This window comes from Aythya ferina, assembly GCF_964211825.1.
Source record: "Aythya ferina genome assembly, chromosome: 9".
NCBI lineage: Eukaryota > Metazoa > Chordata > Aves > Anseriformes > Anatidae > Aythya > Aythya ferina.
Window position 1 is genome coordinate 4,573,360 of NC_140305.1, and position 15,003 is coordinate 4,588,362.

The 15,003-nt window shown below is 41.8% G+C and overlaps 1 protein-coding gene and 1 long non-coding RNA gene across 10 annotated transcripts in view; one reads left to right on the forward strand and one right to left on the reverse strand.

Annotated features, from left to right (window-relative positions):
- Positions 1–7,191: 7,191 nt before the first annotated feature.
- LOC311441462 lies at positions 7,192–9,560 on the reverse strand. Of its 2 annotated transcripts, none has more exons than XR_014695986.1 (2): positions 9,445–9,560; positions 7,192–8,549 (listed from the first exon to the last, which is right to left on the reverse strand). It is a non-coding gene; the product is annotated as an uncharacterized lncRNA (long non-coding RNA). The 2 variants fall into 2 exon arrangements; XR_014695987.1 differs by lacking the exon at positions 9,445–9,560 and adding an exon at positions 8,757–9,102.
- A 149-nt stretch (positions 9,561–9,709) lies between these two features.
- TRIP12 (thyroid hormone receptor interactor 12) overlaps positions 9,710–15,003 on the forward strand; it is a 75,177-nt gene continuing 69,883 nt past the window's right edge. For 5 of the 8 annotated variants that reach the window (XM_084529606.1, XM_084529616.1, XM_084529618.1 and 2 more), the window contains exon 1: positions 9,713–9,851. The gene's annotated coding sequence lies outside the window, so the exon portion shown is untranslated. Of the gene's footprint in view, positions 9,852–11,277; positions 11,508–15,003 lie in introns of all 8 variants that reach the window. The other 3 variants (XM_084529619.1, XM_084529617.1, XM_084529612.1) reach the window with 2 other exon arrangements.

Genomic DNA, 15,003 nt, shown 5'->3' on the forward strand with positions numbered 1-15,003 from the left:
GCAACACTATCAGAGGGAATAAAGAATGACTCTCGAGGATCAGAGTCTGCAATTATGAGCATACTTGCCATTTATTAACGTGATTAAACAGGCAGACCTAGATAAGACCACCACAGAGAGATTATTCCACTATTTAACAGAACAAAGGATGCTAGCTAAGTGTGAGACATAACATTCCTTTCCAGATGGATAAGGCACTGACAGGTTTTATTTGAAGCAGTTTCTTTCAGTTTCCTCCTTCTTACTTCAGTTTCAAGGTCTCTTTGTTAAATTTCAGGTCTAGTCTATGCTTTAAATTTTGCACTTTTCTTCCTCCTCCCCTTTCCCCCCATTCCATTAGAGTAAGGAGCCAAATAATGGAACCGTTGGACTCCCTGCTTTGTGTATAAAAGTCCTGGAGTACAGCAGTGTTACAATGTAAAGTCCTTTTCCAGGGAATCTGCATCTCCTGTAGCAGTCTGTGAATATAACTGGCAATCCTTTTTATTACAGATGAAGTCTTAGTTCAGCCATCTCATTACTCCCTTCTCAGATATTTATCATCCTGAATTGTACATCTGCAATCAGTCTCACCTACTCTCTGCTGAAAATTGCCTTCCTACGTTATATGGCCAGCTCACTTTCAGCACCATCTCTTACTCTAAACTCTGAGAAACACTTACTGCATTGGCCCCCGAAATCCCATCACACTTTTTAAGAACAAACGCTCTCAGCGTGGTTTTCAAGGTTCCCTTGCTGTCTATTTACATCTTTAATTCCATCCGATCAAATGACAGGGGCACTAAAGAATCCATCACATTGTGCAAGTGTTCTGATATACTTGATTACTACCTGTGTCTCTGGTTTTCCATAAACAGGTGTGACAAATATGCCCTTTTTCTCAATTATCAACTCAGCACCAAAGGTAGGATCTGTTTCTTCAAGCACTGATTTTGTTCAGTCCAACTCTATTTATTATTATTTTTAACATGAAATTGACACTTACTACCTGTAGCTTTCAGAGTTATTGGAAATTGCATAGAAAGGAATTATTGCACAAGTCAGCTTCAGCACCAACTTAGCTCACGCTGAAATCTATCCTTTCATTATCAGTTGCCACGATAAGTTGATATGTATGTATATTAAAAACATACATTGCATTTCCTGCCAGAAGTATCTGCCTGCTCTTTTGATACTTCCCAGCCACACAGCTTCTCTTGCCTGCAGTCCCCATCTGTTGCCATTCCTTTCACTGTATTGTTCACTGTCATCCTATTATGCTATTTAGAACTCTGACTTCAGACACTATTTTAGGTTTCAGCTTCTATGATATTATTTTGCCTTTTTCAACACATGACTAATAATTTCACTGTGCACTGACTTCTAGTGCTTTCCTATGGGTACTACAATTCTCCAGAAAACATATCTAATTCAGGTTTCATCCAGCAAATGACATTTACACTGGTTGTGCCCACGGCACAATTTTAATTTAATTTATTAAAACCCATACATAAGCTGCAGGCACTTTTACTTTGGTTCAACTTAGACTATTTTCTGTTTAACATAAATTGATCTAGTCTATGTCCAACCAAAATCAAATAGGCCTTTACAATAATTGACCACAGAACAATTTAGACCAACTTCAAGTTTGTTTAACGAAGTTACATTGGTGCATCTTTAGAAGAGACTTTGCATAGCCTAGCACACTCAGATGAAACCCTAATCCTGCTCTAGCTTTGCCTATCACTCTCCTTTCTTTCTTTTTTCCTTTCCTTGAACACATTACTGTTTTTTGTTTGTTTGTTTGTTTGTTTGTTTTAATTCATTTTTAATTCTAAATGAGCAAAGTATAAATATATGGTACACCTAGTCAAGTAAACATATCTGATAGTTTTTCATGATGAATGTCCCTGTGCACATGTGAAATGCAATAAAGCAAATTGTTCTTGGTTAATAAAAGCAACAGAAGAAATAATTATCTCCCTAACTTGAAGCAGGAGTTACCACAAAGGTACAGAAGTAGAATTATTCCTGAAGTTTCCCAAAGCAGAGAGCAACAAAGATGCTAGATATACTACCTTAAGTAAGGCAAGTGAAGAACATAACTAAAATCTCCAGAAGAAAAATCACTGACAATAATGAGCATGTAAACAGACACTCAAGTACAGTAGGAAACGTTTACTTAATTAAGCAGAAGACACTGGTGCATGCTTACCTTGAGAAACTATTACACCCTCATAACCTGAAAATCATTCTTAGCAGGTAGAACTAGATCGAGAATGGTATCGTTGAAGACAGCCACAAATATTAAAGCCATACTTAAAACTTCAAACAAAACGAGAGCTTAAACACTGCAATTCAGTATGGTACTGCTATTCAGTGTGGTACTGCTATTCATGTACTAAGACTAGTTACAAGGGGACAAAAGGTAGCTTAAAGCTCACCTTTATGCCTTCCAGTGAAATAGAAAGTCAAGTTAGTAGCATATAATGATAAGAGAAGTAATTACTTTAGCATACCTTAGTTGAAATTGAAAGAATATTCCACCATATCTTGAAACCAGAGCTCAACCACTATTATACATAATTTTATAAGCTCATATGACAGTACTGAACTATTGTAGGTTCACAAACAAGTATTTGTCACATGGGAAGCTCAGTTAAAGATTTAATATCAATTATATCTCTAATTTCAAGTACCCAGGTGAATTTCTCATAGGGCTGGGCATTCGGTAATATTTGTTGGGGGAAAAAATAATGAGAGAATTGAGTCTTTGGGGAAGAAAAAACCCACATATACTGTTGTATCTGATACCTTTTGCAGGAAAACCTTGATCCTCCAATAAGGAAAGCCCTGAAATGCAACACATTAGAAACTGCATTTCAGTTTCTGAAAGTCAAAATTTTCCTACATCGGTTGTGTTTTTGTGCTGGATTACAAACTTAATATTGCAGCATGACCAAAGAATTCCCAAATCTTCCCCCAAACAGCATGGATAAGATCTAACAATTGTGTACAGCTAGAGGCGGCAGATTATGGAAGAAGTAAAATACTATCAGGCATCCAAACTGTAAAACAACATCACAACATCACTAGACCAACATATTTAGTTTTGGACAAACCCACCCAATAGCAATATTTGCGTTTTTCCAATAAAGCATTATTTCCCCACAGGAACTATTTCCATTTTTCAAGCAACTCTACAGGAGATTTCCCTATGTATTTTATGCTTAACAAACATTCTCCTGGTAATAATTGCTTAATACTGTGTGAAACCATTACCATGGAAGAGTTTGATTATTTTGGAAATAGGCTTTTTCAACATAATGGAGCACTTCCTGAGCTGATACAAAATGGCTTCCTCCTGCTGAAGTGAAGGAACTGTGCTTCAAACTATTCTAATTTAAGACATGTTGATAATTTGATGCAAATTAAGTCCTCTAAGTCATTACAAAACTATCTTGTTTAAGTGACCCTATAGAGAATTTGGTGCACTCTGGTTCATCGAGAACTCAAATTTTCAGTTTTACATCTCAAGGAAAAGACGCGACTACCATTGGTCTGGGTAGGCAATAGCTGGTACAGCATCCCTCAGGTTTGAAATTCAAATAAAATAGTACAAGTTGGAAAAATGTTCATCAGCTACAGATCTTTACTTAAGAAATTAGATTTATCTTAAAAAAAAATGTTTCATGTGATATTACAGTAATTAAGCTGAAATTAATTTCATAACATCTGTTAATTTTTTTTTCCCTGATCCATCTGGCTTAAACATTTCACATGGCATCTTCTGTTAATCAAATAGGTTATTTATCAAGTGTCATCATTAAGACTTGCAAACAAGCCCAAGATATAAAGGCAACGTTTAGTTAACTGTACAGTACCATTTTCAAAATGGAGGAACTATACTTGCAGCTTGCAACAGAGGCTCAGACCACTCACAACTTCTTAAAAACAACCAGTCCATAACCAGTAAATCAGTCACTTAGTAATGTCTCCTAACACTGAGAATTTATTGACAACACTAAGATTTTTGGGTTTGTTTTGGGGTTTATATAGAAATGACAAACATTCAGGTTGTTCATTGAAAAATCATTTTTTAATGATGTTTGAGATTAAGTGCTGTAGGATGGATTTTTTTTTTTTTCCAACTTACAACTACAAATGCCAGAAAACTTAGTTTTCTGAAATGAAAACAGTTAGGTACAGGATTGTTGCTTTCTGCAAATACTGTGGTATTCTCAAAATCCAAAATAATACTCTCTGCTCAAAATTTATCAATTTAATCAGAAACTGATTTAAGATGTAAAAGAGAACAATAGACAGTAGGAGCAACAACAGATAAAGAACAAGAATGGTCCCCAGGAGCATTTGCCAAGTTACTTACATTATTTGTTCATGTTCTGTATATATTTGTTATAAAAAGTAGCTGCTGATCTCTGACCATATATATAAATCTGCAGTTACATGTTCAATAAAATTCAGTAGTCCTGTTACACAAGCAAATCATATATAGAACATTGCACAAAACAGTAATTTTGTATGCATCTGATGCCTTTCTTTTACAGTAAGCAACTAAAAATTTTAAAACATAAAATGCTTTGATTAGCGCTGGATTCATTAAATAGTGACAGATGCTAGTATTAATTACGCATTGAGTGGATCATTTTCCTATTACATTTCTTTTGTTACCAGCTTCATCTTTCTAGTTATCAGCCTGTCCTGTAAGCAGATTAAGCAGACTTTTTTTTCCCTCCCTTCTTTTTTTGATGTCTATTGCTTGTTTGATCAAAACGAGTGACCGACCTTTTCTATACTATCCCACCATCTGGATTCCCCTCTTGCACTTTTCAAAGCCTGTACTTATAATCTGAAAGACAATTTATCAGAAATTTTATTTTGAAAGGTTGTTTGTGTGGTTATCTCAAGTCATTTTACGTTCCATGTTGTAAGCCCTATGATTTACTGCCTGCTTCATAAAAACAGATAATGTCTATTGTTGCTTGTGACAAACGTTGCCAAATTATAACTGGCATATCAAATATTAATTTGGCATTTCAAGAATGATTGAAGAACACGTACAATGAAAGGTAGCTGGAAAAGCATATGTTAAACAAGTTGCCATCTTTGTTGGCAGCCTCAAGCCAAAAAAAATAAATTCCCATTCTATGTAACATTATACACACAAAACGAACTATCCACTATTCCCATAAATTGTACAAGGATTCCCAATACACACAAGGATTTTATGGCCAAACATGTTTTCTAGTTAGTACATTTTTCCTGACATGTACACCTCTCCATAACAAACCAAAGCACTGCTGGAAAAAAAAAAAAAAAAAAAAAAAAAAAGAAATTGAAAGTACAAATGGCAAAGTCGTTCATTTACAAATAATTTCTGCAATAAACCAAAAGATTATGAATTGGAAGATGGCAGTGGAGAAGATAGATGTTGGAATAGTAATTGATCAAGGGATAATTGAGTCAGTAAAGTGATTTTGGTAGAGAAAGTTAAATACAATGCTAAAATTTAAATTACACAGAATTTTCCAGAAGACACAGGGAAGTAACAATACCTTTGCACTAGGCTCTCATAAGACTCACTGTTTAAAACAAAAGTTCAAATGGTAAGAAACACAGAGAAAAGATACTACAGTGACCAGGAAGTATAGTCTATTTTGTGATTGGAAACTGAAAAAAAAAAAAGAAGAGCATATTTATTAAAAATAATTGAAACATATACATACATGAACACGTATATATACAGAACATTGTTATCCACATATAATGGCATTATTTATGCTAAAGGACATCCACATAAAAATTAAACTGTAAATTAGCCTGTATAACCGCATTTTCTGCCATTAGAGAAGTATTGATCTGGAGCAGTTGTTCTGTCTGAAGCAGCAAGGCAAAAAGAAGCATCACCACCTTTGAAATACATCAAGCCCCATGTATGCTGTGAGGTTCTGTTCCATGGCTAGATGAAACAGTGTGCAGTAGGACTCAGTGGCTTGAGAAGTCTCCTTCAGTCTTCTGTTTCTGCAACTAAACTGGTAGATGCCCATGCAGGAAGAACACCTGGGATAGTTACCCTGCATTTGTGAAATTATGATTAAAGCCTTAAAATAACTATTTGAAAAAAATATATAAATCTTTTCACCACTGGTTCACAAGATTTCTTCTACACAACCCCGTTGAGCTGTATTCTATGAATACTCATTTATACACCTGAACTTCTATACAGCTTTTATACAGTCTACTTTTAGAACTGTGTGCAATGAGTTACAAGGCTCCTCCTTCAGCTTCCTCCTTCAAGTATTTTATGCAGAAACTATTTGGCAATCTTCCCCTGTCAGTTTCTCAATGGAACAGCATACTTCCTAGTGAGTAATCGATACCTTTGTTTAAGAAGTCCTGATTAATGCCTCTATATTTAAAATATAAATTGTAATTGAAATTGAATTTGGATCTGAAATGGAAGCTGTTTCTTGCTGCAAAAGATAAAGTTAGCATCAGAGTCTCCTGGTCACATTTGGGCTGCAAATACATCCATGCAGATGAGAGGGTATATTTCCAGCTAATTTTTCCAACTACTGTTGCACACTTGATTAGTTAAAACAATTCAGAGTATCCTCTGCTTTTGTCTGGTTCCTATTCTCCTACCTTGCTTGCTTGCAGCAGGCCTTGCCTTCCTTTCTCCAGGTGTCCTACTTTCTCTAGATTTAGTAATAAATTAAATTAGCAATAAATGTTTTCTGACTTATTTTTGCAGTAATAAAATAATTTATGTGCTTACAGCAGATGTGTACCCTTGTAGTATCACACCTTTGGGACTTCTTTGTCCTGCTTTGTCCTCTGCCTTTTAATATTATCCTATACATAGACTCAGCAAACTTCTGCGCGTATGCTTATCTCTGCTCTTAGAGACATCCTTTCTTTTAGTCTCTAGCAATTCCAATTCATTTATGGTTTGTCATACAATATACAATAACTTGGGCCTACTGTATTGATCATGAGACAGCAGTCGACTTCAAAAACGCCTTCTGGAGAACATTCCTGTTTTGGAAAACATCCCCATCTCCAGGCTGCATCATGGAAAAAAGATTTCAATTGCCTAGAGTGAAGGGAAAAAGCTAAACAAAACACGCTGACTTTCCACAGGCTTCTCTGAACAGAAAGCATGCTGCAATGCACTGGCTTCTTCCTCAGGTGCGATTTCCTTGTCCAGCTGAGATTTTTGTGTTAGTAGTTTCTTAAAACTTTTTGCATTTGCACAGGATTTCTGATTCTACTATAGTTTGACTTGTAGTCATGGTCAGGCTTTCAGGGTATCAGCTAACTAACACGTATATACACTCCATAGCTGTATAAACCATTCCCAGTAAATCAGGAACTTCATCCTGGAAGAGTTGAATTTACTGCTCATGTAAGGCCCAAGAAGCCAATTCAAAGTAGAAACACACTCACAGAAATACAGGAGCCTTCATACAAATTCACCATCCAGTTACTTTTTTTTTTTTTAAAAAAAACAAACAAACAAACAAAAAAAAAAACAATGCACCATTTTGAAACCACTGACTTTGAATAATGGCACTATTCAAAGTAGCAAACTTCAGCATTCACGTAACTATGTGCAAGGTTGTAGCCTTACACCGCATGATCTTTCAGGCACTGGCGATCATTTATTAGGAGAACTGCTGAATAGCATACTGGAAACATGAACCAGTACCTGGGCCTCCCAGATGCTACCACAATACAGCTCAACATGCTTTATGTGACCCGTAACTTGGCACTTCAGCGATGCACACACCTTGAATTCCTATTTTTCTCACAGGCCTCTTCTCAGGAGGCTCCACAGCCTGCAGAAAGGCTAACTAGCAACCTAACTTTTACATATATAGCAGTTAAAACTGGAGAGATTACTATGTGAAGTTAGTTGTTTTCAACAATAGGTAATTGAAATGTGATTGAATTTGGAAGTTTTGCTGGAATTAGATACGTTAGCTCCAGAGGATACAATGATATGTCCAAGTACTTATATTCACTACATTATACTCAAATGAGCTTACTGTACTAAAATCAAATGCAAGTTTTTCAAATCACCAAAACCAACTAGTTTTCAATGACGCCAACTTCCTGATAATGCTTTTGTGCAATAAACACTTACAAAATAGTTGTTGTGTACTTCCACTGACTGTTGGCTTCTTGCACAGCTTACCATAACAGACTTCAGTTTAAGGATATACTTGGGCAACTGAAACCAAAACCAGACATCTGAAGTATTTCACAGGAAGCCTATAAGAGAACTGAAAAACTCTAGATAATATAAGAAACATCTTATTTTTATTATCTGGGTGCAAAAACAATCGTTAAACAGCCCGTAACACTCAACTGATATTCCACAAAGAAGCAGAGCACAGACGCGATTCCCATGAGGTCCACGGGAGAGGCCCCTTACAAGACCTCAGCTCTGGAACAATGCACACTTCTCTGCTGTCGCGCAGTGCCGTAACTGCTCAGTTCTGGTGGAACTCAAAGCTCCCCAAGGTTGCCCTGCAGAGCCATACCTGAAAGAAAGTTTTGGAGGAGATTGAAATAAACGCTGCTTCTGAAACCATTAAAGGCATTGGTGATTTAAGAAATCCTGGCACAAGAGAAACCAAGAGGAGCATACAAAATACAAAACACAGGTCATTTGGAACAGCAGCTTAGCTTCAGTTTCCCACCTCTCCCTACATTTAATTTCTGCATTGCCAACCTAAGGGTTCCCTCACCCCTCGATGGTAGGTTCTCTGTCTTCATTTAGAAGAATTCTAAATTCTAAATTCTTCTATTCCCATTCTTCATTTAGATCTTCTATGTGCATTTTTTTCTCAACCATAGTAGTTACTCTGAGAGCACAGCTAAGCTTTTTTTTTTTTTTTTTTTTTTTTTTTTTTTTTTTAAGAACACTGCGCTGTTATTTAAGGATTTGTTGCTTGCTCGTTTATTTTCCACGTCAGTATCTCATTTATCCGCGATGCAGCTTCGCAGCGTTAGTCTGCTTCCAGGTGACGGAATCACAGACGCACACAAACTTTTCCCGGCTGCCAAGCCTCTGGGGGCATTCCTCCCTCTCAGCCCCCCCCCGGTGCCTACCCAGCCCCCTTCCCGTGGGCTCAGGACGCCGCGGGCAGCCCCCAGCCCCCAGCCCCGGCTCCCCTCCCGCACGGGCGCTCCCGGGAACGGGGGGGGAGCCGCCCCCGGGCCGGGCGGCAGCGCCGCCATCTTGGGACGCCGGCAGGCGGTGCCCATGGCAACCAGGAAGAGGCGGACGGCGCGCGGGGTCACCGCCGGCCCGGCCCCCTCTTAAAGGCGCAGGCCCACCCCCGCCGCCGCGCCCGCCCGGGGTCCCGTCCGCCTTCCCCCCCCCCCCCGCCACACCGCGCCGCGCTCCCCCCGCCGCCCCCCGCCCGCCCTCACCGCCCCCCGCCGCGAGGGGAGGCCCCGAGCGGGCCGCGGGGCGCCGACCCCGGCGGAGGGATACGCCTGGCCGAACGGCGGCGCGCAGGCGGCGGGCCCCGCACGCACACGGGAGCCGCGGGGGCTGCGCGGGGGGCGGCGGCGGCGGCGGCGGCCGGGGCCGGGCGTGGAGCGCCCGCAGGGCCTGAGGGGGGGGGCGCGCGGAGCCCCGGCGCTGGGAGAAAGTAGTCCCCCGGGCCGCCCCCCCCCGCCCCCCCCCGCGCCGCTGGAAGGGGTTCGGCGGAGCCGGCGGAGGCGGCGCCGCTCGGTGCTGCGGCTTCAGCTGATAATTGAAGGGAGGAAGGCGGCTGCCGCCGGGAGGAGGGGAGGCGCGGAGCGTCTGCGGAGGCCGCACCGGGACAAACTAGGTACCCGCCGCCGGCCGTTGGGGGGGGCTCCGGGGCTCCCCCCGCGCCCCCCGGGCCCCTTGTGTCGCCCCCGGCGTTCCGCCAGCCCGGGGGGGGTGGGGGGTGGCGGCGCGGCGCCATCCCGGGGCATTGTTGTGGGCTGGGGGGGGCGCGGGGCCTCCGCCGGGGTGAGTGGGGAACGGGGCGGGGGGGGGCGTTGGGGGTCGGGGGTTGGAGGGGGGGGGCCGGGGAGGGGAGCGGGGCCTCAGAGCGGCCGGGCGCTGCGTGCCCCCCGCTGCGGGGCCGGCACGGCTCGGCCGGGTGTGCGGGGGGGGAGCGAGGCCTCCCCGGGGCCCCCCGGAGGCCGCAGGGGGCTGCCCTCCCCCCCCCCCCCCCGATCCGCTGCCCTTCCGCCTCCGCGGCCTCTCCCTCAGGGCTGCCCTTTCTTTTTTTTTTTTTTTTTTCTTTTTTTTTTTCTTCCCCTCTTTCCTTATTTTGCGCATCGAATATCTCAGAGAGAGAGGAAAAAAAAAAAAAACAACAAAACCACCAGCAGCAGCTCTTATTTCCTTCCCCTCCCCTCCCGGCTGGCTAAAAATGCTAAATAATGGCCCGGCGTCCATATTCCACGGGCTTTCGTGGTGGGGGGGATGGAGGGAGGAGGAGGAGGGCGGTGGGCAGGGAATGGAGGCGCTCGTCGGGCTGGAGCCCAGCGCCGGCCGCCTGGCAGGGCCATTATGTGCTCTCCTTTTCTTCCCGCAGCTCGCGCTTCGGAGCCGCTGGGTTATTTTGTTTTATTTTTATATTTTTTTTTCTCGCTTTCGGTCGCGAAGCGAGCTGCCGGCTCCTCGCCTCCTCTTGCATAACGCCTCGCACTCGGCAGCTCCGGGCCCGGCCTCCCCCGGCCCGGCCTCCTCCTGCCCCCGGCCCGGGGGGGCGCTGGGGGCAGCCGGGCCCCGCCGGGCTGGCAGCGACCCCGGCCGTGTGCTGCGGGAGCCCCGCAGGCCCGTCTTCCTGCTGCTGCTGCTGCTCAACTTTTTTATTGTTCCCCCTTCCTGCCCCCCCACCTCCCCTCCTCCCTCCTCCAGCGCTGCCTTTCTCCACACTCGGGGGGTTTTCAGGGCCCGGGAGCCCAAAAGTCTGGCCCGCGAGCTGGAAAATAATGGGGGGAAGAATGGAAAGTTGTGTCAAGGGCTTTGGGGGAAAAACATCGACGTATCGAACAAAGGTCCTGCCTGTGCTGGAGAGAGAGGCCTGCGTGTGAGGCCTGATTGTGTCGCATTTACACACGGGGAAGAAACGAGTGCTTGGTACCGGCCTAAATTTATTCTGTAACTCTGGCGTGCTGCTTGGAAAGGCTTTCAGAGTCCGTGCAGTGTGTTTTCAGGGTGGTTTGATTATGCGTGGCGATCTAATAATAATTTGAAATATTTTTTTTTTTTTCCAGAAGACTGCTTAGTGTCTTTTTTTCCTACTTTGTTCAGCGGAAATAATATTGATCCAGGTGTTGAAACACCACAACGCAAAAGTTGACTCAAACGGGATAACTTCCCCAGTTTGTGTGCTGTGTATTACCAGTATTGAGCTTCCTGGTGCTTTAAAGGCTGGCAGAAAGAGGAGTTAATTAGTTACCACCTGACAAATATGAAGTACATCCTTCATAATTGGGAAGAAGAGGTATTCTAATGATTTAAATTTAAATTAATTTTGCAAGCTTTTCGTAGGAGAACTGTCACTGTGGATGTGCTTTCTTTAAAAGAAAGACTTGAGATGCAAGTGTTGCAGTGATTGCTTGTGTTTATCTCTGCTCTATTCTCTTTGCAGTTCTCTCTCTTCCCCCCACCCCAACACTGTAAATTTAACCCTGGGGTGGTTTGTTTTTTTTGGTGTTTAGTTTCCCCTCAAACATATTTGAGAGGTTTTTTTTTTCATTATGGTTAAAAAAATATATTTTTTTAATATTTGCATATACAAATATAATCAACATGAAGGCAGTACTTGGAAAACAACTGTATACCTTTTTCTTGCTTGGTAGCCCATCTAATAAATATTGGCAGGGGTTACATATATTCATGAAAATATTAGTATTTCAGTTTCTGCAGCTAATATTTTAACACTGAACTAAGATGCTTAAAAGCAGGGTTCTGGTGAGTAAATACTGTAAATAACACTTCTAGTAGTTCTTACAAGCATACACGTCTTCAACTTGTCACAGTTTCTACATTTGTAAAATGTAGCTTATTGTGTGTGGTTCAGCTGTGTATATAGAGTAGCTTTCTGGTTTTGATCTTAATGGAAGGCTTTATCTAAAGCATTTGTTGTTCAATGTCTCTTGCGTTAGAAATATAGGTTGTCTGATTTTTCTTTCACTCCTAGGATTTATAAAAAATGCTGGGAGTAAGCTTGTCTTGATGATTTTTGAGTCGGCGTGTTCTCCAGTCTCCAGATGGCTCCATAGGTAGGAGTCTAAACAGGCCTTAGTGTTAGTAGGGAAATTGTAGGTCATCCACGGTGTGGCATTACTGCTTATTAATACAGCAGATCTACTTCAGCAGGAGTGCTGCTGTGTTGAGTAAGAGGCTTAGGAAAATGGAGTCTTTTTGTGTCCTGCAAAAGTTCTTCTGGCCAGTGACCGGTAGGGAAATAACCTGTATCTTCCCAGTAAATGGCTGATGGCAGCTGTCATTCTCGATCAGGAGAGATGCGCAAGTTCATTTTCTTTGTTTTTCTTTTTATATTGTATTTTGACTGTCTTCAAACCCAAGATGGAATGATTTTATAAGAACAAGTCCTCACCATGATTTTCTTCTATGTTTACAAAATCTGAAGCCCAAAACTATGGGCCACAAGGACTCTGCATTGCTAGTATAGCATTTTCTTAGGGACCTAGTATAGTTGACTTTAACTCATCACGGCTTGGTGCATGAAATTTTCTTGAGTCTTTAAGATTACTGATAAGTAGTTATTTACTTTGAGACAATCCAGTAAGATAACCTGACTAAATCCTTTTTGTTGCTCAGCAGTGAAGCTGAAGCCTGAGCAGGAAAACTGTTTGACTAACCTGCATGTTTGTACTTATTTTTCAGTGTAAGTGAAGCTCAGAACTATCTGTGTTAGTTCTTTAGGCTAAGCTACTTTTTCTAACTAGCTAATTAGTAAGCAGCAAGTAGAACACTTCTGGTCACAGGTCTGTCCTCTGTCACACGATACTAAATTACTGTGACAATGTATAATCAAATCCCAGAGTTGTTCAATGTGGTATGCTGTCCTGTTGTCAAAAACTTGGACCTGGAATATTGCTGGGATCTTCCATTGGCCGGTCTGATGATCTATGTCCTGTTAATCACCTGTAAAATTAGTAACACTCCCTATAAAGCACTTTGTGGACTCTATGACAAATTCATAGTCTTGGAAACTTCTCATCAGGCTGTCACCGCCCAATTCAGTACTGACTGTGAAGGTAGTAATACGTCTGAATTTCTTGGCAGTAGGATAACAGGCTACCTTTGGGTCAGTGGATTTACTTTCCCAAAGTAGTAATGTTTACTGTGAAATTGATCTTAATACTTTAATCTATGCACAGTATCAGAACAGGCTTATGGCAGTATATGAACCAATTTCTTAGAGTGCTTCCATGGTAAAGTTTTAATTTAGGCCATGAGCCTGGTTACTGGAATACAAAGTCACATTAACTCTTTCCTCATGATTTTTTTTTTTTTTTTTCAATGTACGTGAAATAATGTCTCTCAAGGAGCTAAACCATCTTCATGCTTCTCACTGGTAATCGAGCATCTGAATGTGACCAAATACTTACATGTAGCTGTTTGGTTCAGGATGTCTTTTAAACAAAGTAATTGCACACAAAACATGAAGTCAGTGATCTTGTATGAGCAGGAGATTTCTAGCTGCATGTGATACCAAGTCAGTGTGAAAAACAACCTAAATCAACTAGCAGCCATTGGGTGCTTTCAAAGTCTGGTGATGGTTACTTTACTGTGGAGGTTAGTTTTGAGGAGCAATTGTTCTCCAAATCCTGCCATGTGAGAAAATCTTTCTCATCAAGTTGGTAGAATCTAGCTGTGTAAATACACAATCATGTTCCCCTTTAATTCTGTCTGGCAGCCAGGGTTTGAGCGCACACAGCTGATCTGTTTACTTGCACTGTCTGTAAAAAGGCTTGTCTTGTAATGTACTGGCTGTTGCCAGTCTTACTTGACTCACAAACATACTCGGTACAAATGTGGCAGAAAACTGCTGTGTATGAGAGTAACAGTCTACTTTCAAAGTGAAGACTTGCGTAGGAAAAACTGGAAAAGTTAGGTGTGTATCAACAAGGTGTTCATCAGGGATCTAGTACTATCTGTGGTTTTCAAGCCATACTTGCCTTCAGCTGATCAAAGAAAGCCTTTCTTGCCATTGTTCATAGAAAAAGCTAGTTTAGAAAGGACTTCTGGGGGTCACTTGGTCCTGCTCCTGCTTGGCCTTTTCTGCTTTTGAATAAATAGGCTTTAATTGATTAGCAAACTGATAAAATTACACCATCTTCTTGAGTGATAAAAAAGGGAAGGAAAAAAAAAAGAGGTGGATTCTGGAAGGCTTCCATGATGTGTAGCAGTATGGTGCTGTGTCACAGAAGGGGGGTGAAAAATCACGAATTTTTCAGTGTTTTCTGAATGAATTGGTCAGCTTTGTGATGCTGGCTGCCATGAAGTGCATGATAAGCTGCCAAGATTTGACCTTCTTAAAAGGTATGAAGGGACTGAGTCATCTCCTGGAATGTGAACCTTGTGTTGTAGGGAGCAATTTGGTATTTCAAAATGGAAGCTGAGCTCCCTGCTATTTGTACTCCTTGAACAAGAGGGCTTTCTTTAAGCTCTGAGAAGCAAGGTATATTTTGTGTTTTTTTTCTCCATTCAGAATAACTTGTTATTGACCACCATTACTTTATTGCCTAACATCCAAGTAAGTAAACTTAGTGTAAAGAAAGGCGAATACTTGTTAGGCTTTTGTAAAAGTGGAAGGTTCAAAGATACTGTTTCCTGATGTGCATGTATTATTTGGAGGCAAGGGTGTTAAACTTCTAGATGGCTGACTAGTTATGAGGCAGGCATTACTGTGTATCTCTTTTAGGTTTGTGGCTGACTACTGTGCTGTTTTGAAAAAGTGGTTAATA